Consider the following 9,723-nt stretch of genomic DNA (forward strand, 5'->3'; position numbering starts at 1 on the left):
TAACCATAAATACATATTTAATCATGGGCAATGAAGTTAATGTTTTATATTATCTGCTTTCTTCAAATGAAAACTAAAGATATATGGAAATAAGGTGATTACAGAAATTATTAACGTCTTTAAATAAGGGGACTGGCTGGCTCAGGGATATTGAGTCTCTTTATTTTTAGATCATGAGTTCAAATTCAGCCTGTAACAGTAGCAATCAAAAGTCATTACTGTTTAGTTATGTGAAATTAGTTGATGAGTCAGTCTCTGGCCAATTCATAGTAGACAAGTCACAAAAAATGCCTCCACATTCGGCACTAATTGGCTTCCTTATTGGCAATCACATCCGAGAATTCAAGGATTGAATGGACCCTGGAGAGTGAATTATCCTCTCACTCATGCATGTGATCCCTCTGGTTAAGGCACAGTAGGGGAGCAACTACAGAGGATGCTACTGCAGCCTACCTGTTCTGTTGATTAATAATCTGGCATTTCTATAGAGCCTTATATTTTAACTAATGCATCCTCCTATCCCTGGTGGTGGATAAGTATTATTATCTCCATTTTACAGGCAGAGACACTCAGTCATAGAGAGATAAATTGATTTTCCCAAATAACGTCAGACTCAGGATTAGAAGTTAGGAGCTCTTGTCTCCATGATCACCAAACCACACTGCCCCTCTAAACAGCAGGCATCAGTCTCTGTCCACATGACATCTTTCACCAGCATTAAACATTTATGGCCCCAAACAGGCATGAGATGACAGTGTTGTCTCAACCTTTGCTGCCCCATCTCTGAGGAATCAACTGAACATCAGACTGTAATCAAAGATTCTCCCAATCGGATGACTGAGTTAGCTGACAGCAAAAGAACATCACTGACAATGTGATTAGCTAGTACAGTAACTCCTCACTTAACGTTGTAGTTATGTTCCTGAAAAATGCTACTTTAAGCTAAACGATGTTAAGCAAATCCAATTTCCCCATAAGAATTAATGTAAATAGGTGGCGTTAGGGTCCAGGGAATTTTTTTTCGCCAGACAAAAGACATATATATACACACATACATGCACACAGTATAAGTTTTAAACAAACAATTTAATACTGTACACAGCAATGATGATTCTGAAGCTTGGTTGAGGTGGTGGAGTCAGAGGGTGGGATATTTCCCAGGGGATGCCTTACTGCTAAATGATGAACTAGCACTCGGCTGAGCCCTCAAGGGTTAACACGTTGTTGTTAATATAGCCTCACACTCTACAAGGCAGCACAAATGGAGGGAGGAGACACAGCAAGAGAGAGAGAGAGAGAGAGATGCACTGCCCCTTTAAGTACTCTGCCTCACTCTAAGTACACTGCCTTTTTAAGTAGATCGGCAAGTTGAGACAGCAGCTGCTGCCAGCAAGCTCCCTCATTCCTGTCATGTTCCCCACTCCCCTCTCCTCCCTCCACTCTATGGAGATGGGGTACAGGAGCGGGGGGGAGGGGGAACACCCTGACATTAGTACCTCTTATTCTCCCCCCACCCCACCCCCAAGCAAGCAGGAAGCTCCTGGGAGCAGCTCCAAGGCAGAGGGCAGGAGCATAGGCGCCGACTCTGTGGGTGCTCCGGGGCTGGAGCACCCACGGGGAAAAATTAGTGGGTGCTCTGCACCCACTGGCAGCCAAGCTCCCCACCCCACCACCTCACCTCCTCCCCTGAGCACACAGCGTCTCCGCTCCTCCCTCTGCTCAGGGGAGGAGGCGGGGATTTGGGGAAGAAGTCGAGTAGGGGCAGGGAGGGGATGGAGCCAGGGGCAGAGGGGGGGTCAAGCACCCACCAGCAATTGATAGCCTGCTGGGCGGCTGCCGCACAGGGAACTTAGGGGAGCTGATACGGGGGCTTCTGGTCAACCCTGGTTCCAATCCCCGCAGCTAGCTCCAACGGGCTGCTCTTTCTGCAAGCAATGGCCAAAGCAGGCAGCTGCCAAACAACATTATAAGGGAGCATTGCGCAACTTTAAACGAGCATGTTCTCAAACTGATCAGCGACGTAACAACGAAACAACGTTAACCAGGACGATGTTAAGTGAGGAGTTACTGTACTATGCAGAGGGGGTTCATCGATAACTGTTTTGGTAGAGGCAGAGCACAAATTTCTGGTCTGACAGTACTGTCCTCCCTGAAGTAAATTGTTGGTTAGCTACTTAGGGTAGGTCTATACTTACCGCGCGGGTCGACGCGGAGAGTTCGACTTCTCGGAGTTCGAACTATCGCGTCTAATCAAGACGCGATAGTTCGAACTCCCCACGTGCTCCGGTCGACTCCGGAACTCCACCACCGCGAACGGCGGTGGCGGAGTCAACCTTGGAGCCGCGGACTTCGATCCCGTGGCGTCTGGACGGGTGAGTAGCCCGAACTAAGGTACTTCGACTTCAGCTACGCTATTCACGTAGCTGAAGTAGCGTACCTTAGTTCACCCCGCCCCCCTTAGAGTAGACCAGGCCTTAGTAGCGGCTTCTTCCAAATTTTTGATTTGCACTGCCATGGCCATGAGACCAGCATAAACAAATCTGGGGCTGTCCTTTGGGTGAGATATGACATTGAGACATTAAATAACGTCAGGGACTGCATAGAATCCTGTCCTACGCCATTCAGGGAGGGAAGTTTTGATTGTTCATGGAGACAATGAAGCTGAACAGCACGTTTGCAACAAACTTACAAGATGCTAACAGTTACTTCAAATAAAAACCAAAGCAAACTAATGTTTTATGTTAATATAAAGACATAGCCCAGCGGATGGGAATTTGTGCGGCAGATTTGAGCAACACATGTTCCCAACACCAGGGTTCTATGATTTTCTATGGCCTAATGTAATCTACCACTTGCAAAGATAGCCTGTAAGTTACCTGTGATGACACAGGTATATACGTTTCTCCTTACACAAATACCCCGTGTTCCCTCCATTACTCTAACACTAGCTTTCGCTCTGTCTCGTCATACAATCTCAAAGCTGTCAGTGTAGGATTCCTCACATCCACATCCTCCTGTGATCTCTTTGTATCCTCACTTTGCCACTTCATTTCAAATCTTATCTGACATCATCTCTTTTTTCTCTTGCCTCCTTTTCGCTCATGTCTCATCTGTTGCCCCGGTCTTTTGGAAAAGGTACAAAGATGCTTACACAGGGTGGAGAGGAACATCCTAAAAATACATGATTTCTCTATACATATCCCCACTACTGTCAACTTTTTCTATGGTTTTGCTCCCCTCCACACCACACAGCGTGTGGAAGAACACAGGTCTTTAAAATGTATTATATTGCTGCTAGATGCTTGGTTATGTACATATCTGTATTAATTTCACAAAGCCTTAGAAGTGTAATTTGTTGTGTTCAAATATCTGGCACATAGTGTAATGTTAACAAATTTTACTTTTGAAAATTACCTCACAGGATCTTAGCTGTTTATGTATCAGCAAAAAAAAAGGAAGAAACATATGTTGATAAGAAAACTTAGTATTATCACCACACTATTAGTAAATAAAAGTTTGAATGACCTAACACATCTATTTACAAGGTTGCCCAATCAAAAACTATTCAACGATTTATGCTACTAATACAGTACCTTCTGACTATCATAAAAGATTCTGTAGTTTTCTAAAAGTACACCAGGTTTAAAGCTCTTCTTGGATCTTGCAACACACACACCCACAAACACACTGCACTACATCTCTCATGCACCGCCTCCTGCCGGCTGCCACCATCAGAGGCAGGCACCAACGCCTGCAGTTGGACAGTTAACAAGATCTGCTAATGCTTAGGCCAGATGGCCTCTTGTGTTGCATCCTGTCTGTGATACTTTATCCTCAGCCAATATTTAATACAACAAGTCCAATACATAAAGCTTCTATTAGGGGAAAAAAAGAAAAACTTTTCTGCTGTGGGATCTTTGGTCTAATGCATTACACTGACAATTTACTAAATGTACTGAATTCAACAGAGATGATTTTTTGATGTTTTAAAACCTTAGACCATTGCTTTGAAAAGACAAACTTTTTTTAATGTGAAATTGTATGGCTGCACATTCCTGGAATGAGAAAAAAAATAAAAAGTTGTCTGGACTCCTTTCTCAAAGAACATTGTCTAAAAATTCTTCTTTGTTCAGTGCTGTATCAGAAGCCAGTTGGTGAAGCCATCGTCTGCACTGAATCTGGCTATTATTCCATGTTTAACAATTCTGGTTCCTAGCAGGGTTGTTTATACATGTTTACACCTTTTTGTTGCTCAGTTTATGCAATAAAGAATACCAAACATACCCTAGTTTACTGTTCCCCACACTGTTAACTATCTAGCTACTACAGCTTGGTTCTAAAACCAGGACTGACAAAACCTTCAATTTATAATCAGCTTTTATTTCTAAAGAGGATTTTCCTATTTCTGTTTTTGAAGACTTTCATAACTGTTTTCATGAAAGAAGGAAGCTTTTACCAAAGGCCTCTATCTACCCTGTTTTCTAAACTCAAGCCATATCTACACTACTGCTGCTACAGTGGCACGGCTACTGCTGCAGCACCATAGCGTAGATGTTTCTGGGGGTATGGCTACACTGGCGAGTTGCAGTGCTAGAAAGCCTCCACCAGCACTGCAATTAGTACGTGGCCACACCTGCAGGGCACTTCCAGCGCTGCAACTCCCTGGCTGCAGCGCTGGCCGTACCTCACTCAGCATGGGTAATAAGGATTCCAGCGCTGGTGCTGCAGCGCTGGTCATCAAGTGTGGCCACACACCAGCGCTGTGATTGGCCTCCGGGGTATAAGGATGTATCCCAGAATGCTTTTATAAATTACTCTCTTTGTTTTGTTATGCAGCCTCTCTTTGTTTTGTTATGAACGAGCGCCGCGGGAGCTCCGTTGCCGCTGCTGCTTATCTAAAAAACAAACAGAACTCCTGTTTGCTGTGATCATCTGTACCTGGCTGTAAACAATCAAATGAGAGGCAGGCAGGGAGCGAATGAAACAACGGGGAGTCGTGTTGGCTGCAGGCTGTTTGCAATTAAGAGTTAAGACTAAGGGGTCGGAAACATGTTCTGATTTTTCAAGGCTGGAAGCTAAACACAGTGTTGGCTCCAAAAATCCCCTCTCTCTCTCCCCCCGCTCCCTGTCACACTAGACCCCACTCCACCCCCCTCTTTTGAAAAGCACGTTGCGGCCACTTGAACGCTGGGATAGCTGCCCATAATGCATCACTCCCAACAGCGCTGCAAATGCTACAAATGTGGCCACACACCAGCGCTGGTAGCTGTGAGTGTGGCCTGGCACTGATGGAGTGTAGTTAATCTACCTTTCCAAGTGGAGGTACCTAGGTTGACTGAAGAATCCTTTTGTCAACCTACCTACGTCTACACCGGAAGGTTACATCAACCTAGCTACAGTGCTTATGACGTGAATTTTTCAATATAAAATAGGTCTATGCTCTCAGTTTCTCAGTGAAAAAGGGGCAATGTTTTCAGAAGTACATAAGTGATTTAGGCTATGTCCACACTACATCTTAAATCGGCATAAATTAGATGGCTCCGGGTGTGAATAAGACACCCCACTGAGTGATGTAAGTCACACCGACCTAAGTGAGGGTGTGGACAGCGCTATGTTGTCAGGAACTTTCCTGCCGACATAGCTACCGCCGCTCATGGGGACTGGAGGAATTAAGTCGATGGGAGAGCTCTTTCCCATTCACTTAGACTCTAAACTTTAGAGAGTCTGTACTAGCAATACTACAGCGGGGCAGCTGCATCGGTGCAGCTGTGCTGTTGGAAGATCTGTAGTGTAGGCTTTAGGAGTCTAGGTTCCTTTTTCAGAAGTGAGCACTTAGGAGCCTACTATGTCCCACTGAAACTCAGAGTGGGTGGGAGAATTAGACTTTGGTCTCTACTTCAAAGGCTAGTATAAAGAGAAGTGGCTCTGCATAACCTGCTGCACCATGGGATTGCAGAGGTGTGAAGTGGCAACAGGACGTTCCCACATGAATCAGAAAACCCCATGGAGATGCATACAACCTGCCACAATAGCTCTTAAAGGTGTGAACTGACGTATTCATTCCAATGGGTGATTTCCTCTCCTCTAACTCAAAATCTACCCCAGCCCCTGTGGTGGAATACTAAACTAAGGAACCTCTTGACCAAACTATTGCAGATTTCCACAAGAGGTATACATACTCCTGCTCCTTTTGTGACATAACAGTTTTTAAGATAACCTCCCTTTGATTATTAAAATAATCTGATATTATATCTGATACCTGACAAACTCCTTTACCAAGTGCTTCAATTTGCACCCCTCTCTCTACTCGTGGATCTAAAGCAGCACAATACTATGGTGGGGTGGTAGTGCCACAGTTACGGTTGCAGCCGGATTTCCATTTGAAACGAGGTGAAAAAAAGATCTACAAATATTTTGTCTTTTGGTTTAGTGTTTCATTTTTAGATTTTATTGCCGCTTATGTACTACTTATTTTTCTACAGCAGTTTGTGGAAGAAAAATACAACTTGAAGTTTACTATGAGTGTTTTAAAAAGGGTCATGAGACTAAAATGTTCTAAAAACTGACAATACATTCAGGGTCCTTTTTCACAGAAACTACTGCACTCTCAGTTGAAATTGATAGGTATGCACCTTTGGTTTGTGTTCACTGGATGAACTGTTGTACAAAGTTGAAATTTGTTTTCGGTTTATTTTTCATGGTATTGTTTTGACTGACACAACAGTATCCTGGTACCATATTAGTCAATGTTGACTTTATGCCAGACCTTAAAACAGAGCTCTCTATTTGGGTGCATTTTCTGATGCTCAGCAACCTCTTTGATCATGCTGGCATCAATGAGAATCACAGCGACTTGATTTTCTTTTATAAAGGCAGTCCCATTGTTCAGGAAATGGGTGAGGAGAATGATGCTGCTGCTTACTAGAAAAAAGAACAGGAGTACTTGTGGCACCTTAGAGACTAACAAATTTATTTCAGCATAAGCCACGGCTGCTATTCTGAAACCTGCTTACTAGAGTCTTTCATTTTCCTTCTATGGAATTAGATTTATTTTCTTTTACAATTCTTCTGAAGTAAAGTCTGAATACGCACGTGGATTTTAGAGAAATTTACAATATTGGCTCTTCAACCAGAAGCTTTGCTCGCAAGGCAAAACTTCAAGAAGGAACCTCTGCAAAAGGCAGACAGACAGCAACAAATATGCATTCTCAGAAAGCTGCCACAGATAGGACTTGCATTTACAGTATAAGAATGTTGGGCAAATCGAATGGTCACAGCACAGCACCTCAAGCCACCAACATATTGCCATTTAAGGCTGCCTGCAAACATTGTGGTTTGCCAGAGCCTCAGCCCTGCTGCATGAGAACAAATGAGAGACTTGAGAGGGGTTCTAAAATGAAATAAGCAATTACACAGGAAGTAAGTTGCGTTACAAATTGTTGTAATAAACCAAAAAACAGTGTCTCTGTTACATCCATAGTTGTTAGTGTCCAGCAGTTACGTTCCCAAGTTCATCTTTTGAAGTTGTTATTCAGGTTTCTTCTGAGGATTGAGAGGTCACACGTGGAATGCCCGCTTTGTGAAAAGTGTTTGCCCACAGGCGATAAGGTGTTTTCGTCTTTTATAATTTTTCTGTACGAGGTCATTTGAGAGCACAGTGATTGTCTGGTTTCACCTGCACAGTTGTTGTTGGGGCGTTTGATGCACTGTTGTGATAAGCATGTATGGAACCAGCATGTATGGAACCCCTGGGTCTTGAAAAGTGTGTTGCGGGGAATATTGATCATCGTAGTATCTGTTGCTTCTGGCAGGATCTAGTGCCATTTTGAGTTGGTGAGTCCTGGTCTTTGGGGCGCTTGCTTGGCATGGCTGAGGGTTGTTTGAAGGCCAGATTTCTTTCAAGAAAGATTTCGTTCAGGATGTGGTCCCCATCAAGTATGGGTTGTAATTGTTTTATGAAACTCTGTATGGGTTCCAGTTCTCAGATTTGTTACCTTGGGTAGAGCCACATTGTAGATCCAATATTACTTTGAATATTAAAAATACTGCTTCCCAAAGGAGCAGAGGAATGCAGACTATAGCTGAAATCAGTCCTGAGTGGATGATATCAGTTTATGGCGGATCACAGCCAGTTTCAGTTCCACAGGTGTGCAAAAAAAATCGTATTTGTAAGATGTAAAATGTTGATGCCATGTAACTTTTGGTAGGGTCTTTATCTAGGGATGCTCAAACTCCCTCAAATTTGGTTCACTAACCCTATCTCAGATCTCCATAAGGTACAGCAATTTTCAAGACATCCAAGTAAGCATGTGGATTTTAGAGGATTTAAAAATAATGACTGTTAAACAGTAAGCTAGTCTCAACCTTAACTATAGTTATGCTACCTCCCCACTACACTATAGAAAACAAGAAATATCTTCACAGTTTGCTCCTAAAACAAAAATGAGACACCACTATTTTTGTTGCATTAGCAAATGAATTTTTATTCACTTGAGAGTGATAAAAAAAGAGTGCTTTCTAATCCAAATGTGTTGCAGAGTGACAGAATATTCAGTATTTTTTGCCATTGCATTTCTTAACCCCTGCCAGATGCTCCCTTCTGTAGTTTCATATTAAAAGCACATTGTATATGAAACAAGAAATATTTTCCCACCGACTTTCTACAAGGTCTGACGTAACTGCTGACATTTCCGTTTTTCTGTACTGACACAGAATTCTTGAAATGTCCCAGTCTATTCATGTCTAAATCGTTACTTGTAAGGCTACTGGAATCAATGAAGAAATATTTACATTATCTGTTAGGGCTAAATCCTGCAACATGCTGTGCACTGTTAGCAGGATCCACCAAAACCCTTAAGCATGTGTTTAAAATTGAATATGCAAGTAATCCCACTGAAATCAAAGACTTGTTAGCATAGTTAGTCGCATGCTTCAGTGTTCCACTGGATTGTACTAGAGAGTTCCGCAATTTACAGGACTGAAGCCTTAAAAAAAGAGGACTAGAAAATGTCAATGTTTAAAATGGTAGAAAAAGTTAGCCACATTCAAAGTTTCATGTATATTTTTACCCTAAAAAGGAAAGAATCATTCTTATTTAAGTACTTTAGCAAAAGCAGCTGAATATAAGGCTTGTTTATAGATCTATTTCCCCCATGCCACAGCCTGCATAGTTTTAGTCTCCTACACATGATTGTGTTCTAAGGTCGTGTACTGTGTAGTAGTTAGAGTAGGGAGGCTAGCCATTAAGGCTCATGGATTCTGTTCCCAGTCCTGACTTACATGAGCTTGGAGAAGTTGATGCATTTGTCCCTTTGTTTACCCATCTGTAAAAGGTGTCTAATAATACCTTTCTCCTAGATATGTTAATCTTTTTAAAAGATACTTTGGGGTCCTTATGTTGCCCGTGTGCAAGGCAGTCACAGATGTCAGGACATTGCAGGTCCGCTGTCCATAGGATAAACCAGTGATGTGGATTCTGGGCATATTCTTAAAGCAAATTGTTTATTTTACACTATATACAGTCCTTGAACAGAGATGATCACAAACCATATAGGCAATCCCCTCTTTCAGGAATTTCAGCCCAAACAGTAATATCCATTTCCTAGAAAGCAATTCTGACTCAAGAATTAACTCTAGTTAGAGATTTAGGCAGAGAGCAAACTCTCTTGTTGCTTGCCACAGCTCTCCGAAAGGAGCATCATCACAAAATGTTGGCCCCTTCCA

This window comes from Mauremys mutica, chromosome 17 (assembly GCF_020497125.1).
Source record: "Mauremys mutica isolate MM-2020 ecotype Southern chromosome 17, ASM2049712v1, whole genome shotgun sequence".
Taxonomy (NCBI): Eukaryota; Metazoa; Chordata; order Testudines; family Geoemydidae; genus Mauremys; species Mauremys mutica.